The 21,071-nt window shown below is 43.9% G+C and overlaps 1 long non-coding RNA gene across 2 annotated transcripts in view; it reads right to left on the minus strand.

Moving 5' to 3' along the window:
- The window catches only part of LOC128352549 (uncharacterized), a 76,934-nt gene that overhangs the window by 17,087 nt on the left and 38,776 nt on the right, over positions 1-21,071 (minus strand). Inside the window, exon 3 of one of the 2 annotated variants that reach the window (XR_008320484.1) lies at positions 6,934-7,446. This is a non-coding gene — a long non-coding RNA (uncharacterized LOC128352549). Of the gene's footprint in view, positions 1-6,933; positions 7,447-11,481; positions 11,750-21,071 lie in introns of those variants that run through there. The other variant, XR_008320483.1, reaches the window with a different exon arrangement.

Consider the following 21,071-nt stretch of genomic DNA (forward strand, 5'->3'; position numbering starts at 1 on the left):
TTGTACAGGTTTTCCAGGAAGCCACCTTGACAGAAAGGACTATGGTACATGAGGATTCAAGTCCCCTTTCAAGCCACCGAGCATCCTCCATGGTGTTAATAGAGGATTAATTAACAGTGCAAATGCTCTGGTATATCAGTTCCGATACAATAGGGGATTCTCTTGATTTGCACAAGTACAGTCTACCCAAAGGGCCAAACACAAATGCATTGTTGGTAGCAATTCTGTGCACATGAGTTGGATTTTAGACTATTAAGGGGCCCAGATGGCAGCTAGCTCACCCAAAACCTCTAGGGTAAGGAATAGGTCCTGAACCATCTGTTTACGAAGCAGATTTCAACATGATGTAGGGCAAGATTTTCCAGATCTCTTCCCACATTCTTAGCGAGGCTTCTTAATTCACAAAATCAACAGCCTGAATTTCCCAAAGGAATAACTAAGAACTGTTTCTGCTGTCATGTTTTTCACACATGTATCCTAAGACTCTTATGCTGAGATCTTCGTTAACATCATTCAAGAAGGGCTATGTTGGTTAAGAAGTGTTACAAAATTAGCAGGTGAAATTTGTCCTGACCATTCAGTGATGCGGGGGGCGGGGGGAGTGTTACCTGATTGTTATTGCCTCTAATGCAACTGTTAAAGACACAGTAGTCCTGCCAGGAGAAACTTTGGCAACCCTAGTGGAATATTTGTGTGAAAAAGAACTTGGATTGCCACTCGATGCCTTTACTCAAAGTAGTAAAACCAGTTGCCAACCAAGGGCTGTATCTTGCACATCCTGGCAGTTTAACAGATGCATGTAAAGTGCTTTTTAACTTACCTAACTCTTAAGGGACATGAATAAAAATAACGGCAATGGAAACCCCCTAAAGGTGAAGAGCCAGTTTGGGTTCTTTGTGAATGTGGGACTAGTGCGTTCATGTTGTGTTTGGCACATAATGAAGCAATCAGTACAAAGCCAATTCATTTCCCACCCTCACCATTCACCCTTTCTTTAATCGTCTTCCTCCTTTATACCAGTGTTTCTCAACCTTTTTCATCCCAGGGCACACTTTTAAAAAGGGGGAGCACACTATCCCCCCAAAACAGACATTATTGGAAGGGGTAGTGGCAAAATTGCCATGCAGTTTTTAAAAACCACCATGTTTCCTTCCTCCTCTTTACAGGGAGTCCTCAACTTACAAACAGGTTGTGTTCCAAATGTTCATTTGTTTGATGTTCATAACTCGGAATGCATATCGTTCCTAAGAGTGACAACTTGTTTCTATGTGAGGGTTGGCGTTTGTAAGTTGGGAACTTGATTAATTTAATATGTAATAGAGCTTTGTTTGTAAATATGGGTCGTTTGTAAGTTGGGAGTTCATAAATTGGGGAGTGCCTGATTCCTTATATAATGGCTTCCCTGGGGTGTAGCTATAATTGAGCGAATCGGTTCAAAGAACCCAGGCCCCCCAGCTCCTGAGAGCCCCTCAGCTCCACCCCTTCCTATTTTCTTTATTTTCTCCCTCATTCCGAGGGGCCACCAGGGAGAGGGGTGAACATGGGCCCCCTCTTCCCTAGCTATGCCCCTGGGTTTCCCAGAGGCATCTGGTGGGCCACTGTGTGAAACAGGATGCTGGACTAGATAGGCCTTGGGCCTGATCCAGCAGGGCTGTTCTTATGTTCTAATCTTTATTCTTATTTGTGGTCAGCTTTCACATCTCTCCTGGAGCTGATTCGCTCCATAATGCACCAGGAAAGATACATCCTTTCCAGTGCATAAGGGAATGAGTCAGCTCCAAAAGTGGGGAGTTTAAACTCCTAGGTTTTGGAGCCAACTCAAAGCAAGTCAGTCTGGCACATCAGCCAGTGTCTCATAACACTCTAGTGCGCTGCAGCACACCACTTGGGAAACACTGCTTTATACGACATGCCAAAAGCAGAGATGCCAATGTGATGCTTGCATATCTGGCATGTACAGCTTTTGACCCACCAAGCTGAACATAGCCCAAAAGCCATGTGTTGGGGCCTGCCACGTTACGCTGACACACTTCTTAGTATAAGTAGCAGAGGAGGCTTATCCTGTCCCTGGTGAATCACAATCTGTAACTGATAGGTTGCATTTGGTTGCTGGGTCACAAGCTGTGCAGGCTAGAAGAACATGCATGCATGTGGTCTATTATCAAAAACAACAGGAGGACTCACATCAATGACATTTGCCAGGAGTGTCGCTATAACTGAAGGGGGGGTGTCCCTGGGCCCCTGGTGGGTGGCATGGACTGGGCAACAGTTTACTCTTCACTCACCCTTTCTTGACTCTCCCAGGAATAAGGTGAGAAGGCAGGGGGCCATCTTCACATCTTGTCCCATGGCTCACTCCAACCTTACTATGCCCCAGAAACTTGCTAATGAGGTCATTAACACAATCAAAAACTGTGTTCCACCTGGGTTTGGGAGCTATGTGTGCTCCCAAAATTCGGTTGTTTGGAAGCAAGATAAGGGGAAAACTTGGGTAAAAGTGACTGTGTGGAAGTCAGCCTCCTTTGCTCCCAAACAACCTATTGGGAGCACACACAGAGCTCCCAAACCTGAGTAGGACACAGTTTTTTGATTGTGTGAATGTCCTCAATATGTCATTTCAATATACAAAATAAAAACTGTTTTAAAGTTAAGTTAGTTACTTTCAGACAAGAGACTTTTTGAAAGAAAGAAAGAAAGAAAGAAAGAAAGAAAGAAAGAAAGAAAGAAAGAAAGAAAGAAAGAAAGCTTGGCATGTGTTTTCATCTGAAAAACATAAAATAGATTTACAAGTATGATTCATGCATGTCTGATAAACAAGTAAAGTATGCATTTCCGTCTCCCAGACAACAGTTTCAAGAGATGAGTTACTTCATGCTCGTTTCTAATGAGATCCAAGAAGTTAGGGGATGCACATTGGTAAGTATCAGGCTGGCCTTAATTACCTCCTGGATAGTAAGATTAATATCTGTCAGTGCCTTCTCCTTGGCACATGCCCCTGTGCAGACTGTGTGCAGAACCAGCACAGCACACACAAATATGTCAACAGCTTCTGATATACATTTAAATTCAATGGAGATAGGAGCAAGCCTTTGCCCTTGTGGAATTGCTTGCTCCTTCGCTAAAGAACTGCCAACATTTAGACAGTTGTGGCCAACTTTCAGAACTACCAGATGTGGCAACGGCTACCAGATGTGGCAACGGCTGGCTTAACAGAAAGCAGATAGAGTGCAGGATGGTCAGGACACTAAATAATGTGATGGTTGGGAAATTAGTTTTAGGCCATGCATCATGAAATGCTGGGGTCATCCCAAGGTATTTGGGAGTGAATTCCATGGATGGCTGTTTCCTCTACCCTTGGCGAATCAGCCCAGATCAAGTCATTCCTGAAAAGAAGCTTTCCCTTTTGGCTTTTAAAGCCCACAATGATGTATGATGGGGCTCAGAAACAGAGCAAGGCTGGCTGGTTCCTTGGGTGTCCATGGCCAAGAGATCATGAGTGGGGCCTCCAACCTTATCCTTGCAATCGCTCCCAGCCTTTCCCAAAATCTGTTCCCCACCCCCTGCTTTGGGAGGGGTGCCTCATAGATGAGATGTGCATGTCGTGGGACCGAGAGGGGAATAAGGGCACTGAACACCAAATGCTGGCTGTCATCCAGACTAACCTACTGGATAGTACTACTCAGGAGTTACTAGAGTAAAGTTGTGAGGAGAAACTTAAGCATGTAGTACACCGCTCTGGGCTCCTTGGAGGAAGAGCGGGATATAAAATGTAAATGTAAATTAAGGATTACTTAATTTCAATAGGATGACTCAGTGGTAATATAGTTGGGCTGTCAGGCACCATTCCTAGACTTAAACATGATTCTCCCCTGTGAAATAAGCAGGCCTCTCCTGGGACAGGAATCATTCCTGGGTTGCAGCCCAATTGGCCATTCCCAACATCAACAATACTAGGATCAGTGGTGAACCTCAGCTGCTAGCAGCTCAGTGCTGTGAGATACTTGCCCAAGGCCATGCAATTAGCCCATGGTTGAAACTGGGACTTGACGCCATGTCCATGTCCAAAAGGACTATCTCCTGAACTAGGGGTGGCCCACTCAGTTGGGAGGGTGGGGGTTTTGAAATCTTCTCCCCTGCCCTGGACACCTTGCGCTCCCTTGCCTCACCCCTCTGCCACATTAATCCCAGGTGTGCAGGCTGGTTGGGGAACCGGGTGAATGACCAGCCCACCGGGTGAATGACCAGCCTCTGAGGTTAACGTGGCAGCAGAGCAATATAACCGAGGTGGGGTGAGAAGAGTGGGAACGAGCAGCACCTGCAGCTCATCTTCTGTGCCCACCCCACTGGATGGGTCAGGGGCGTATCTAGGGTAGGGCAGGCAGGACACGTGCCCTGGGCGCCACATGAAGGGGGCGCCATTTTTAAAATTACAAAAAAAATTTAAATGGCCACAGAAAACAACATGGCCACCATGCATGCTCAAATGGCTTCTACAAGTCCCTAGGCCATGCCAGGCCTCACAGAGGTCATTTGAGCATGCGTGGCAGCCTCCAAAATGGCCACCATGCCGATCTTTTTGGGCCTGAACAAGCCTGAAAATCAGCCCAGGATGGGATGCAGAAGTGAATTAAGAGGCTGGCGGGGGGAGGGGGAACCTTTTCAGGACCCCCCATGGCCTTTATGAAGCCCCCCAAAGGGGCTACAGGGTTTTTTTGTTTTTTTTAAAAATATAATATAAGTAACTGTACACATATTTAGTTTGGAACTATGTACAGAGAATCAGGGCTTGTGAAAACTGAGCTGAAGCTTATGAGCTAGGATTGTATTCATTTGCTCTTACTTTGCTTCTTGTGATTAGTGAATTAAATGTGATGTCTTAATAATATGGTTATTAATGGTGAGTTTGTCTTTGAATCAGTGTGAAATCCTTAGTATTAAGGCCCACTGGGAGTTTCTTGCTCTCTTTCTCTCATTTTAACTGTCTTTCTGATATACTAGAATATATTCCAAGCAGTGACACAGTTTACTCTGCATATCCTTTAATTATTTTCAAAGTATCTGGGAAAAGTCAAATTCTCCATTCATTTTTAAAACTTATGTAATAGTGATGCTACAATGCATAGTAGAGAATTAGACAGACACTCCTGTTTAGTTTTCCAAGTGCACCTCCACATAGTATTTGGGTATTTCATGAGCCCCAGCATACTGAAATTTGTAGTTTCCCTGCATTTTTTGGTCTGGGTACATCCACTGCTAAATAGTTTTTGAAATATTAAAAGATTAATGAGCTTGACTTGTATTTTTCAGCTGATATTATGGTAAAGTAATCTGAAATGTGGGTGTCAGATGTTTGGACAGGGGGCACAATTTCAGGGCTTGCCCTAGGCGCTATTTTCCCTAAATATGCCTTTGGGATGGGTTGCCACTGCTCTGAACTTCACTGGGCCTCACACACAGGCATATTGGGCAGCAGGTACAGGGAGACCCCCTGAAGCTTCACTCTGAATGGGTGTGATACATGTGCAAAATTTGAAATGGGATGTGCCAAATGAAGAGGAAAGGGAGTGGGAGTGGTGAGGTGGCTGCCTCCTATTCTGGTCCAGTCCGGATTCAGAGGAAATTTGAGGGGAGTTGGCGGAGAATGTGTGTGGGTGAGATAAAGGAAGTGAGTGAAAGAGTAAGTGCTTGCTTGTGTGCGTGTATGCATGTGTGTGTGAGAGAGATGTTGCTTGCTTCCTGGAGTTTTTTTGCCTTGCATGGGTTTTGAATTTTCTGTCACGAATTCACTTGATCTACCCTCTGCGACTTGGCGAATTTTGTCGAGTGGTCTGCTTTGAATGGGCTTTTGAGTTCTCTGCCTAGATTCCCTGATAGTTTTATGGCTGTGCTCAGATGTTTCAGCAATGCACTCTTAGTTCTGGCTTTGTGCTTGTGGCATAACTGAAGTCCAGATTGTGTTATATTGATCTGCATATGCCTTGATATAATGTATGGCAGAAGTCTTATGATATGTCAAGGTCCTATGATATGCAGTATCAAGAGGTCTGATTAGTGGCAGAAGTCCTGTGAGATGCAGTAGCTGTACACACTGGATGAAGAGTGTGTTTCCCATTGTGCACCAGTTCACCTGCTCTGCAGTAGGCTCCAGCCCCTGACCCTGTGCTGGGTTCTGCTCTTAACCCAGGCTTGTCAAACTGCAGCCCTCCAGCTCTCGTTGGCCTACAACTCCCCAGTCACAGTGGCCAGTAGCCAGAGATGATGGGAATTGTAGGCTGATAGCTTTATCTACTTTAACCTCTCTGGCTCTCTCTCCCAGGTCTCAGATTTTTATCATTCAAGATCTGCCAGTCCCAAAGAAGGCTGGGCTTCTAGTACTTATACCTGGCCTGGTGAATCCAGAGGTCTCATACTGCTTGCCAGTCATAAGGCTTGTTCACACAATCTCCAGCAGGGCAGGAGATGTGCCCACCTGAGTAGAAGAGCCAGGTGTGCCCCCAGTTGTTGGCCATGTGCTTGCAAACCTTAAGGTGGTGGGCGTGAAGAATGATCATGTGCAAGGTGACACGTCTTCCTCCTATGCTGGTAAAATGCTGGGGATGGGATCTGAGTATATTTATATCCTGCTTTTCTTCTGAGGAGCCCAGAGCAGTGTACATGTTTATGTTTATCCTCACAACCACCCTATGAGGTAAGTTAGGCTGAGATAAGTGATGGGTCCAGAGTCACCCGCTGACTGAGTTTCATGGCTGAATGGGGATTTGAACTTGGGTCTTCCCAGTCCTAGTCCAACACGATAAGCACGAGACCACACTGGCTCTTCCACATACACCTGAAACAGGCCTTGGAACAAGAGCACAAGGTTCATGATTTAGGTCCTGGATGCACATTGACAGTAAATGTAACCAGACCAGGCTTCAATAAAACAAGGCTTACCTTTTGAATCCAAAGAATACCCAGCTGACTATCCTTTCATCATGCTCTCCAGCCTAGCAGGATTGTATAGTTCGCCTGCTTTTCAATCACAAGAGACCTTCAAGTGTGCTGAGTGTAGCTTTACACGGCTTTTATCAGCTGTCATAATAACATGGTTCTTTTTGATACCCCAGTGAGGCTGGATGCTGTTCCTGTGTTCTTGGCGCACGGCATTGTACAGTTGTTGTCCCTAGCAACAAAGCTGCAGTGGAGTGTTTTGTTTGGTAACTACATATGAGTCTGAAAATTAAGGTAATTAATTCCATCAGGAAGAACAGAGTCTAGTTTGCACAGGGCACAAATGGTTTCCCTATAAACTTTCACAGACATCTCATGCAGAAATTGTTATATGATCCACAACTCCTCTTCATAACAGGGACTAAGCATTGGTCACGATAATCGGGTTTTATGAAATCATAAGGGTGCTCCTGGGCATCCAGGGAAGTAGGCTGAGAGTCAAGAAGTCTCCAAGACCTAGCAGAAAGAACATATTCAACAGGATCTTTAATCCTAAAAAGTTCATACATTCATTTGATCACATTCCCAGTAAGATGAAATTATATTGCCAGCCAGCATTCAACCCAGTTCACTTTCCTAAGCTATTCAAACCCTTCCTGCAAATTTGTGGCTAGGAATGTAGGGGAGCCGTCAAATGGATCTCCAGGGGCTTTCCCAGATGGCGAGTTTAATTGCAGGATTACGCGACAAATAATTAGTCGCATAGAAGCTGCAGCCTGAAGCTGAAATAATAACAATTCTGAGGGCGTTTGCATAGGGTTGCTTTCTAAAAACTTTAATTTCAATGAATAAAAAACATGTATTTAAATTTATTATTATTGTTGTTGTTGTTGTTGTTAATAATACTAATACTACTACTACTACTAATAATAATAATAATAATAATAATAATAATAATAATAATAATAATAATAAACAACTTGTTTTTAGGGGGTCTTCCATAATATCACCCAGCTGGCGGCCTCCGTCTATTGCTCCCCTCCTCGCCTGCCTTCCTAGCTGGAAAGCAGCTGCAGAGGAGGCAGAGAGAGCAAGCCAAGCCATACAGGCAGGCGGTTGGATAACACGGAGGTGGGCACGCAGATCCTTTTTTCTTTCTCTCTGCCCCCCCCCCGCCCCCCATGGTTGGTGGTCTTGTGGAAGAACACCACCAACTCAGCAAAGATGGTAGTCTTGCTGATGTTTCACAAGATCACCCAGGGAAATTAATAATAATAATAGTACACTGCAGGAATAATAGACTGGACCCAGGCAGAGCTAGAGATGCTAGATCGTAAGACCAAGGAAATAACGACCAGCAATCATGCTCTGCACCCCCGAAGTGATGTAGATAGGCTATACCTCCCGCGCAGCTCAGGTGGAAGAGGAATGCTGCAAGTCCATCGAACAGTAGAGGAGGAGAAAAGAGGCCTTGAAGAATATATCAAGAACAGTGAAGAAGATGCTCTTAAAAATGGTCAATAACGAGAAACTATTCAACACCAATGAAACAAAGCAGGCCTACAAGAAAGAACAAGTCAAGAACCAAGCAGAAAAATTGAAAAATAAGCCACTGCATGGTCAATATTTGCACAATATAAGTGGAAAATCAGACATCACCAAGACCTGGCTTAAGAATGGCAACCTGAAGAAAGAAAGAGAGGGTTTAATACTGGCTGCACAAGAACAAGCACTAAGAACAAATGCAATAAGAGCAAAAGTAGAAAAATCAACAACAAACAGCAAGTGCTGCCTTTGTAAAGAAGCAGATGAAACAGTGGACCACCTAATCAGCTGTTTTGAAAAGATTGCACAGACTGACTACAAACAAAGGCATGACAAGGTAGCAGGGATGATACACTGGAACATCTGCAAAAAATACAAGCTACCTGTAGCCAAAGATTGGTGGGACCATAAAATTGAAAAAGTTGAAGAAAATGAAGATGCAAAAATATAATGGGACTCCCAACTACAAACAAACATCTGTCACACAATACACCAGATATAACTGTAGTCGAGAAGAAAGAAAAACAAGTTAAAATAATCGACATAGCAATACCAGGGGATAGCAGAATAGAGGAAAAAGAAATCGAAAAAATCACCAAATACAAAGATCTACAAATTGAAATTGAAAGGCTGTGGCAGAAGACCAAAATAATCCCATTGGTAATTGGCACTCTAGGTGCAATTCCAAAACAACCTGAAGAGCACCTCTACGCCATAGGGGCCACAGAAATCACCACCAGCCAATTACAAAAAGCAACTTTACTGGAACAGCCTATATTCTGCGATGATATCTATAATAATAACAGCAACAACACTGATAATAAAATTCACCCATCCCAGGTCTTTGGGAAGGACTCGATGTCTGGATAAAACAAACCAGTCAATAACACGTGTCTGACTGTGTAAACAACAACAATAATAATAATGCAAAGGAAAAAGTTGCCTCACTATCAGTATGGCCCCTCCACACATCTCAGAAGAAACTACAGGGTACTTTAAAATATCCCAAAAAGCCATCGTAGAAAGTGGAACCTTTTAGCATGGAGATAATTCAGGCTAAGCTCCAATGCGCAGGGAAAACCCCAAATCATGTATGGTGTGCTACCCAATACCTCACAGGGATTTTGAAGTAACCCCTCCCCCCCCCCCCCGATGTATGAACGCACACCCACCACTCCCAGGGAACTTTGAAGAAAATCTGCTGCCTGGCAAATGTTCTAGCATTCTTCCAACAAATCCCTTTATTATAGGAACATACAGTAGGAAACTGCCATGTACTGAGTCAGACCATTGGTCCATCTAGCTCAGTATTGTCTACATAGATTGGCAGCAGCTTCTCCAAGGTTAGAGGCAGGAGTCTCTCCCAGCCCTATCTGGGAGATGTCAGGGAGGGAACTTGGAACCTTCTGTATGCAAACATGCAGATGCTCTTCCCAGAGCAGCCCCATCCCCTAAGGGAATATCTTACAGTGCTCACATGCAATCTCCCATTCAAATGCAAACCAGGGTAGACTCTGCTAAGCAAATGGGACAATCCATGCTTGCTTCCATAAGACCAGCTCTCCTCCCATCCCTTGGCAGAGGCTGTTCATCTGAATGGCCTGTCTAAATATGCCTGACCAGTGCAGGAAAAAGTGGAAGTATTACTTCTCTTGACTTAGAAACTAAAGTTCTGTTAATAATGCAGCCTGAAATTACATGAGCCTCATTATTTATTTATTTAACTATTTATTACGTTTATATACTGCCCTATCCAAATGGCTCTGAGCGGTGTACAAAAACAAAACCCACAAATCAATCCCCTTAAAAACAATTATTATAAAACAATATAAATACAGCATAAAATCTATTTTAAAACTATCATTATAGAACAATTTAAAAACAGCACAAAACCATTAACAATTAAAACAGTTAAAACATTTTAAAAACCCTGGAAGGCCAGGCCAAATGGATAGGTTTTAAGGGCTCTCCTGGAAGATAGTAATGAACTCAAATTACAGGTTTCTGCCGGGAGTGCATTCCACAGCCCAGGAGCAGCTACAGAGAAGGTCCGCCTCTGAGTTGCCACCAAACGGACCGGTGGTAACTGGAGATGGACCTCCTCAGAAGGCGCTCTCTAAGATAACTCGGACCTAAGCCATTCAGGGCTTTAAAGGTAATAACCAGCACTTTGTATTTTGCCCAGAAACAATTTGGCAGCTAGTGTAACTGTTTCAGGACAGGCATAATATGGTCTCTTCAGTTTGCCCCAGAGACCAATCTGGCTGCCGCATTTTGAACTAACGGAAGTTTCCGAACTAAGTACGAAAGCAGCCCCATGAAGAGTGCATTGCAATAGTCAAGCCTGTAGTTTACCCTTGTTGAAGATTTGCAACTGCAACACTCATATTCAAATGGAATCCCAGGATCCTTTTCAGAGATACTACTGGCAAATCGGATACAGTATCCCCCATCTAATACTTGTGCATTTGATTGATTGATTGATTGATTGATTGATTGATTTGCCTAAGTGCCAAACTTTGCATTTATTTCTGTCAAGTTTCATTTTGTTAGTTTCAGCCCATTTTTTCAGTTTATCAAGGCAGTTTTGAATTTTATTTCTATCCTTCTGCGGTGTTAGCTATCCCTTCCAATTTTGTATCATCTGCGATTCTGATGAGGATTTTCTCCACCCTTTCATCAAAACCCTTGAGAGTGCCAGGCCCGGGACAGAGGCCTGCAGTTGCAGGGGAGTAACAGCAGGAGAGAGGGCATGCCCTCAACTCCTGCCTGTGGCTTCCAGCGGCATCTGGTGGGCCACTGTGCGAAACAGGATGCAGGACAAGATGGGCCTTGGGCCTGATCCAGCAGGGCTGTTCGTATGTTCTTCTGTTCTTATTTTCTTATGCAGCATTATTCTACCACTACTATTGCTGCTGCTACTACTATTGCTGCTACTACTACTACCATGATAATGATGATGATGACAACAACAAATATTTATTTACCATTTTTCAATAAAAGTTATCAAATTGGTTTACATAGTAAAATGGATAATAAATAAATAAGAGGGTTCCCTGTCCCAAAAGGGCTCACACTCTCCTTGAATCACCTCTTCTGTTGATGAGGCACCCTTGGCGAACTCTCTTTCCGTACAATATTCCAACCCATTGTGAATCCATCTGACCGTATTATCTAGTTCACATATTTTGCTAATCAAAATATCTTGGGAAACTCTTGTCAGTTGCTTAAAATTATGTCCATAATATTCCCATAATCCATTAAGACAAGTAACCTGATCAAAAATAGAGATAAGATTAGTCTGGCAGTATTCGTAATAAAACATTATAATACTTCTTCTGATAAGTTGGGATGGTTTCTGTAAGACTTGTGTAGATTATGTGCAGGTGGGGGTGGGGAAGACAAATATCAGGAACCAAAACTGTTATGCATGTAATCTTCCATTGCTTTGGGTAAATAAATATACATGAATCGTGAATTCAAAATGTTCTTAGAGAGTTTGAGAAGGAGCCCGATTTGTATTTAAAGCTTTGTATGTCATAATGGGGAATGCTTGACTAACAAGCAGAAGGTTGCCAGTTCGAATCCCCGCTGGTACTATATCAGGCAGCAGAGATATAAATAGGAAGATGCTGAAAGGCATCATCTCATACTGTGCGGGAGGAGGCAATGGTAAACCCCTCCTGCATTCTACCAAAGAAAACCACAGGGCTCTGGGTGCCAGGAATCAAAATGGACTTGACAGCACACTTTACTTTATATCATAATAGTATATTTTCTTTGACATAAAGTGGTTTGTAGCATAATGCATCAGACCATTGGTCCATTTAGCTCAGGTTTGCTCAACTCCGGCCCTCCTGCAGATGTTGGCCTACAACTCCCATAATCCTTGGCTATTGGCCACTGTGGCTGGGGATTATGGGAGTTGTAGTCCAAAAACAGCTGGGGGGCCTAAATTAAGAAGGCCTGAATTCTAACTCAATATTATTGACACTGACTAGCACTGCAGTGGCTCTCTAAGCTTTCAGACAAAAGTCTTTCCCAGCCCTGCCTAGGAATGCCAGGGAGTGAACCTGGGACATTCTGCGTGCAAGAATGCAGATACTCTTCCACTGAACTATGGCCCTGTCCCCCAAAGAAGAATATCTTAGAGTGCGCACATGTAGTCATAAGAACATAGGAACATAGGAAGCTGCCATATACTGAGTCAGATCATTGGTCCATCTAGCTCAGTACTGTCTACCCAGACTGACAGCAGCTTCTCCAAGGCTGCGGGCAGGAGTCTTTCTCAGCCTTTCTGGAGATGCCAGGGAGGGAACTTGGGACCTTGTGCATGCAAGCATGCAGATGCTCTTCCCAGAGCAGCCTCATCTCCGACAGGGAATATCTTACAGTGCTTACGCATGTAGTCTCCCATTGAAATACAAATCAGGGCAAGCCTGCTTAGCAAAGGGGACAATTCATGTTTGCTACCACAAGACCAGCATCCTGTCCAGCATCCCATTTCCCCCAGTGGCCTGCCAGATGCCTCTGAGAAGCCCATAGACAAGAGATGAGGGCATGCCCTCTCTCCTGCTGTTGTTCCCCTGCTACTGATAGTTAGTTAGTCATTTTATTATTTTATTGTTCAATTTTTATACCTCCTTTCATACGGCATCCCAAGGTGGTTTTCAAAAGTTAAAATACAATAAAACTCCATAAAACCACATTTTAAAACCTTAATATCAGTTCAATTTAAGACCCATCCAAATGCAAGCCAAGGCAGATCCTGCTTGGCAAATGGAACAATTCATGCTCACTGCCACAAGACCAGGTTTCCTCCCCTATACAGTCACCTTGCTGAAGCTAAGCAAGTCTTGATGTGGTCAGTGCCTGGATAGGAGACCCATGTATGTCACCTTTGGGGGTGGGGGCATAGCTCAGTGGCAGAGCATCTGCTTTTCATGTGGAAGGTGCAGGGTTCAATCCCTGGCATCTCTGGATAGCACTGGGAAAGACTCCTGGAGCTATTCGGCATGGGGCTTTTACAGCACTTTTGCATGCTGAGTCTTGGGCTCCATTCATATGAGGGTGGGATTTAGCCAGAATTCAGTACGGAAAGGTACTGTTCATATAGCAACGAATTAACTTTGCAAATGGAACTTAACTTGGAGTAGCTGTGTCCCAAAATAATTGTACTATCTAAAGCATTTTCCTGGGATACTCCATCATTCTGCGGACTATGATTCTGATGTGTGGAGAGACTCCATGGATAAAGCAGATCAAGATGAGATGGAGGTGTGGCTTTGCCAGTGTCTGCTGACATGATAGCACTCTGGGCAGGCATGATTCCTGTGCCCTGGAGTCAACTTCCGCTCATTCATTTCTTCCTCTTTTTTAATTTTTTAAATTCTTCCTTCCTGAAAAGCCCAACTGATTTTATGAAGAAGAAGAAGAAGAAGAAGAAGATGAAGAAGAAGAAGAAGCAGCAGCAGCAGCACCCTGGGTGCAGTTCCAAAAGACCTTGAAGAGCACCTTAACACCATAGGGGCCACAGAAATCACCACCAGCCAATTACAAAAAGCAGCTTTACTGGGAACAGCCTATATTCTGCGACGATATCTATAATAACCAACAGTATTGATGATAAAATCCAGCCATCCCAGGTCCTTGGGAAGGACTCGATGTCTGGATAAAACAAACCAGTCAATAATACCTGTCTAAATAAATAAATAAATAAATAAATAATAAATAAATAAATAAATAATAAATAAATAAATAAATAAATAAATTTGCTGTGGGTTTTGCACAAGGCTGCCACATGTCTCCATAGCCAGCTACAAGGGTTTTTTTGTTTCCTTGTTCTTACATAGAGAGCAATGGAAAATTAGAAAAAAATCATAAGTTGGGAAGGACTGGCCATGGCCATGGACTCTGTGTATTAAATTTGAAACCCATGGGTCAACTGATTAAGTTATATATATATATATATATATATATATATAACAAGGAGGGTGTTTCACTTTTTTTGTTTTTTGTTTCCCCTGATGATCTTGCACTGTGCACAAGCTTGCCACCTGGTGGCTGATTGCAGTCTTGTGCAAGATCAATGGGGAAACAATTTTTTTTAAAGTGACATACTCTCCCTGTTTTAAAAAAAAAATCATCAAAAATAAATCAATTGACCAACTAGCTTCAAATTTAGTACACAGAGCCCCGCTATCTGTCCTGGTTTCAGAGCTCCATGGCCAGCCTTTCCAATTTATGAGTTTTTTTTCCTAATTTTCCATTGATGTCTATATGAAAAAAAAAAAAAAACCTGTAGTTGGGTATAGATACATGTGACAGCCTTGCACAATACTCATGGCAATTTAAAAAAAATTAGTCAAATGTTTATGATATTTTCAAATAGTAAAGCTTTAAAAGAATGCAGGGTCTCCACCACACACGTGCACATACATGCTCCTTCTCTACCTGCCCGCTTGAATAGGAAGGAGAAGGCAGAGTCTGGAAAGGCTCCTGCCTGGAACCTTGGAGAAGCCGCTGTCAGTCAGTGTAGACAATACTGAGCTAGGTGGACCAATGGTCTGACTTGGTATAGGGCAACTTCCTACAGTCCTATTTCAGCTCCTATCATCCCTGGTTACTGGCCATTGTGACTGGGGGTGCAGGGATGCATCCTGCCCTGCTCCTCCACTGGTCAAACCCTTGCCAAACCCTTGCCCTGGTCCTCCACTTGCCAAACCCTTGACTACTGTGGATTCCAGCCCCGTTCACAACCAGCCTGCACGTGGCCGATCACTTCTCGCTTCTCGCTTCTTCCTGGCTGACTGTCCTTCCCCCAGCCCGGCAGGAGCGAACAGTGATCGCTCCTCTTCATTGCCCGGCAGCAGAGAGACTGTCCATGAGGCGGCTGCCAGGCTAACTCATTCCACCGGCCCCCTCTCCTGATTGGCCAGGCCCTGGTCATGTGGAGGGAGCCAAGATGGCACTGCCGTGCCTGCCTCTTCAGGCCGGGCGCACAACCCCGCACCCTGCCCCACTGCTCAGGTGCGGAGGCGGGAAGCGGCATTCCAGTTAAACTGGAGTCCTACTTGGTTGGAAAGAAGGATGGGTGAAGGAACTACTGGAGGAAGAGGCTTGGAGGCACAGCAGCTGTTTGTCTTGAGACTTCAAGTGGCATATGCCAGTTCTCAAAGTGGAAATTCAACATACTAACAAACAAATCTGAAGGGCAGGAGGTGGTGTTTGCATGAAGGCAAATATTTAGCTATCAGCTGCCACAGTTGTACCTATTGCTATGAATATGACAAGCTCAGTTATTTTGGTTTTGTTTTTGTTTTTTGCCTTAATTCCTCAAATGTGAATAAAGTATGCTTTTGTCAGTACTAATAGAAGACATTAAATGACATTTGGAATTTGACAGCTATTGTTGGAACGGTGGCAGTATTTGATAGGTGACAGCTTATGGCTGTTGTTATTTGAAACCTGGTATTTGGTATCTGACAGTATTTGATATCTGATAAGCAGCAGTACGTAATATTTGACTTTGCATATCTGACTTTCAATAGGTGGTTTGATATTTGACAGTATGCAAGCATTTGTCAATCTATGAATTATGTTTTCTTCAATTTGATCAATTTTATATTGAATTGTTTTATATGCAGTCTTTGATATAGTGGCTGTAGCTCAATAGCAAAATATAGGCTTTGCATACAGAAGGTCCCAGGTTCCATTCCTGACATCCCCCCAAAGGGCTGGGAAAGATCCATCTGGAACCGTAGAGAGTTGCTGCCGATCAGTGTTGGCAATACTGACTAGAGAGACTGATGGTCAGTATAAGGTACATAGGAACACAGGACATAGAGACCTGCCTTATACTGAGTCAGACCACTGGTCCCTCCAGCTCAGCATTGTTTACACTGACTGGCAGCAGCTCTCCAAAGTTTCAGGCAGGAGTCTTTCCCAGTGCTACTCAGAGGCTTCAGCAATTGAGCGTGGGATCGCTTGCATGCAGAGCAGATGATCTGCCACTGGGCTACAGCCTGTGCTACAGGATTTTAAGCCTGCCTAGAAAACATAGCTTATGAATAGGAAGCCCCTAATGCCTGACTAACAAGCAGAAGGTTGCCGGTTTGAATCCTTGCTGTATGTTTTCCAGACTATGGGAAAGACCTATATCGGGCAGCAGCGATATAGGAAGATGCTGAAAGGCCATCGTCTCATACTGCGTGGGAGGAGGCAATGGTAAACACCTCCTGTATTCTACTGAAGACAACCACAGGACTCTGTGGGTGCCAGGAGTCGAAACCGACTTGACAGCACACTTTACGTTTAACCACAGACATGTGGTTGCTCAGTATGATAGAAAGCCATTTTGTGCAAGCTCAAGGAGACCCTTTTCTTTAATATTAATTCATAGAGGACTGGACTGAACTTTTCAGAACAGGTTTGGCGATGTTGTCTACTGTGACCCATATTGGAGTAAGTTTGGGTAGTGTTTTTAGTCTGAGCAAGTGTGGACAGCAAAAGACTTTTGCCATTTGTGGGTTTTGTTCCATCCCACCCTCAAAGAAGACTCGGAGCTGGCAAAAAGGCCATTGTTCTGTCTTTTGTCCTCCTTCTCCATATAGCCCCTTGCAACTTCCTTGCTCAGATCAAATGAAGGAGATCTGCACATGGAAAGAGCTTTCTGCTGCTCATCCCTTCCTGTCTTAGGAACTGCTGGCCTGAACTGTGAGCGGGCATTCTCCCTTTCCAGAATTTTTTTTAAAAAATTAATCTTAACATTTCTATCCCACTCTTGCTCTAAGGAGCCCATGTTTATCCTCAGAACAACCCTGTGAAGTAGGTTAGGTTGAGAGATTCATGCCTGGCTCAGAATCACCCAGTGAGTTTCATGGCTGAATGGGGATTTGAACTCACATCTCCCCCATTCCAGTCCAGCATTCTAACCACTACAGTTAGGGATTTTTAATAAAATTAGACATGTTTTGGGGAAGTATGTGTGGTGAAAAGCAGCAGGCATTAAAAACAAAGTCTGAGATACAGAAGTTCACACACCAGGAGGAAACGTCTGCTTCCCTTCAGCCTGGGAAGCAGTAGCTATGCATTCCTCCCAATAAGTAAACCAAATCCAAACCCATTGACTTGCTCTGAGAAGTTTTTTTTCAATGAACCAGAATTGAATCAGAACCTAAAATCTCTTGGTTGTCTTGAACCTGAACTGAACCCCATAAAAACATAAAAGGTTCAGAGTGGTTCTGTAATTAAGCACACCACTTTCAGTTTGGATGATCGCGGTTTTATTTTACTGTTTTTTTTATCCTGATGCATGTATAATGTTTGTAAACATGTTTATAAAAATTAAATAAAATAAATAAACAGTTGATATATTACTCATGTTAGATGGTTGTTTTGTTCATTGTACAGAGCTGTGCTGCAAGCAAGAGAGTTCTCTATTATTCTCCATGAAATGTAAATCTAAACCAGCTGAAAACTGGTTCAAAGTGTCAAACCACATTTTCATTTATCCCCAGGCTGCCAATCACAGGAGCAATTGCTGCCATCATGGTTACCGCACTTCCCTCTTCACACAAACACTGCCATTTCCTTGCGTAGTGCCAGGAGGGAGGGAAGGGGTGTGCTGGGGTGGAACTTCTGTTCTGACCTGCTTTCAGCACTTGAAAGCAGGTATGGCATTCCTTCTTGAAACACCTGAACCTATTATGCTGGACACTCATACAACCAGCGTGTTGGAAGTGAAGGACTCTGCAATGTCTCATGCCTCAATGACAGAAGGGGACGGATTAGTGAATCAGAGGGCTAGAGGGGTCAAGACATTGGTCATTCATCCTCTCTACTGCTCTGACACTATCCCTTTGATATGTAGATTGCTACTCTCAGGGACTTCCTGCCTTCCTGCCTGCCTGCCTCCCTTCCTTGCTTCCTCTCTTCTCCCTAACACCCATGCTTACCTCTCTCTGCACCATATGTGCACAGAGATGCAGAAAGCACCTGTCTGCATCCAGATAGATAGATAGATTAGAGATACTATCTCTCCACTTTCCTATCTAGAATGGAGTTCTCCAGTAAAGACTCCTTATATTGATTTGAAACTATGAACTGGTTCCAAGTTTCTTTTGGCTCTTAGCATACACGCGTGCCCTGGGCAGACTCCGCTGTGTTTTGCCTCTGTGCACTCTGCTGTAACAGAAGGGTATCTCTTACCAGAGAGAATTCCCAACACAGTGTACAGTGTACAGAGGTACACACAACTGAACCGGTACAGTTATTCACATGTCCTGTTGAACACTGGCACAGCAATACACCTCCTATCCTTATCATGGATTTGAGGGTTCTGTACCAAGGTTCACTTTTTAAATGAACGTAAGTACAGTCATTCACACAAACACATGTATGAGTGTACAAACATCTGTACACTTGTACAACATAAGGGGCCGGTTCAGACTAAGGCAGCCCCCACCAGCCCCCTAAACACATTAATGACGGGAATGCACTAAGAATTCTCCCACTCCTACCTTACTCAAACATGTGCAGATGCGTTCTCAGCAGATCCTTTACTTGCATGTAAATTGGATCATGCAAATCGGGTTGGGATTTTGCCATAGACATTGTCTCAGTTCTTTGTATGGGACATGCTTCTCTATGTGAATGCCTCTATTTCCTGGCTTAGAGGTGGAATCATAGTTTCTTGGCCGGCTCCTCACTTGTTGCCTTGAATTCAAACTGAAAGGCTCTGCATAAGAGATTGTTAGTCTGTTTACTGTTTTCTTAGCCTAGTAATATATATCCAACTCTTGTTTCTCAGTTAAAGTTGCTTCCTGTACAATTACTTGTAGAGGTTAAGTAATTTTTCTGTAAGAAATTGCAGCTCTATATACCTTGCAAATCCTGTTTCAAATCATATCTAAACAGGGTTTCACAGCATGTGTAGAAGGGCAATTCACGTGATCACCCCTTACACCCAAGTAAAGGATGTGCCGAGAATGTGTTGACACATATTTGAGTGATGTCGGAGCCAGGGCGTAGCCACCATTGGGTGACCAGGTTCAAAAAACCCGGGCCACTGCCCCTCAGGGGTCACACCTCGCGGCCCCGACACACACCCCGCATCTGATGTCAGATATGGGCGGGGCTGGTTTAGCTACCGAGTGGGGCTGTGCAGCCCTGTTCGGGAGTTAAATGGCCAGCACTGCATTCGCAGTGCAGTCATGGGGCCCCATTCTGGAGCCAGACCATACACCCTCATGTCTGACGTCAGATGTGGAGGCGTGGCTAACCGCTGCATCTGATGTCAGACATAGGGGGCAGGGCGAGCGGACACAGGCCACTGCTGGCCTGGCTCCGCTACTAGTTGTGGCAGGCCGATTCTCAGTGTAGCCCCAACATTAACACATATAGGTGGTCAGTGGGGGCCGTGTTTATCTGAACCAGCCTAGTGTCTGAATAGGGCTTGTGAGAGGGGCATCCCCTTGCAGTCTGAAAGATCCAGGAGGTCAGAAGAGGTGAACTCCTCCAGTGTCAATCACTCTTGCTAAAATCCTTCAGACTTGGAAGGGCAGCCTTCACAGGCAGTTTAGAAGGTCCTTGGTGGGGTGGAATTGGGCTTGTGGCCTGCGCACCGAAGGATGCACATTTTTGAAGCCCATCTACAAAGCCCTAAAGAACTTAGGCTCTGGGCATTTAAAAGAACATCTTCTTCATCAAGAGCCCCACCGCCTGCTAAGATCATCTGGAGGGTTTCGTCTGCAGTTGCCGCCAATTGGTCTGGTGGCTACTCGGGAATGGGCCTTCTCCGTTGCTGCCACTGGACTTTGGAATGCGCTTCCTGTTGAAATAAGAGCCTCTCCATATCTGGCAACTTTTTTAAAAGGTACTGAAGACACATTTATTCACCCAGACTTTTAATTAGATTTATAGTTTTAAAAAATTTAATACTGGGTTTTAAATGTTTTTATATTTTAAATGATTTTAATTGTTAACTGATTTGATGTTTTAAATGATTTTAATTGTAAACTGCCTGGAAGACACAAGTTTTGGGCGGTACAGAAACATTTTAAATAAATAAAAAGTATATGTTTTTAAATAAAATAAAATCTCCTACTTTAGGCCTCTGGCTGAAGGAAAACAGACATTTCCTTCTGTTGAACATTTGTGGGTTGTAATGCTTGTCACTTCTCACCCCACATGCTTCCTCAAGAAATGTCTAATCTAATTGAATTCATTAGCACAATCATTCGTGCAGGTCTGCTGTTGTCACAACATTGCTGGCCCTCCAATTAACATGTTTATGGATGTTTATCACTCAACATGTGAAGGAATGCAGGCTTCTGGATCTCCTTCATTTGCAGTATGTTAAAACAAAAGGATTCCCTCTAAGTCAGTTCTGCTTGGGCTTGTCTTTGCACTGAGGAGAGCTGGTCTTGTGGTAGCCAGCATGACTTGTCCCCTTAGCTAAGCAGGGTCCGCCCTGGTTGCATATGAATGGGAGACTTGATGTGTGAGCACTGTAAGAGATTCCCCTCAGGGGATGGAGCCGCTCTGGGAAGAGCAGAAGGTTTCAAGTTCCCTCCCTGGCAGCATCTCCAAGATAG

This window comes from Hemicordylus capensis, chromosome 3, assembly GCF_027244095.1.
Source record: "Hemicordylus capensis ecotype Gifberg chromosome 3, rHemCap1.1.pri, whole genome shotgun sequence".
NCBI lineage: Eukaryota > Metazoa > Chordata > Lepidosauria > Squamata > Cordylidae > Hemicordylus > Hemicordylus capensis.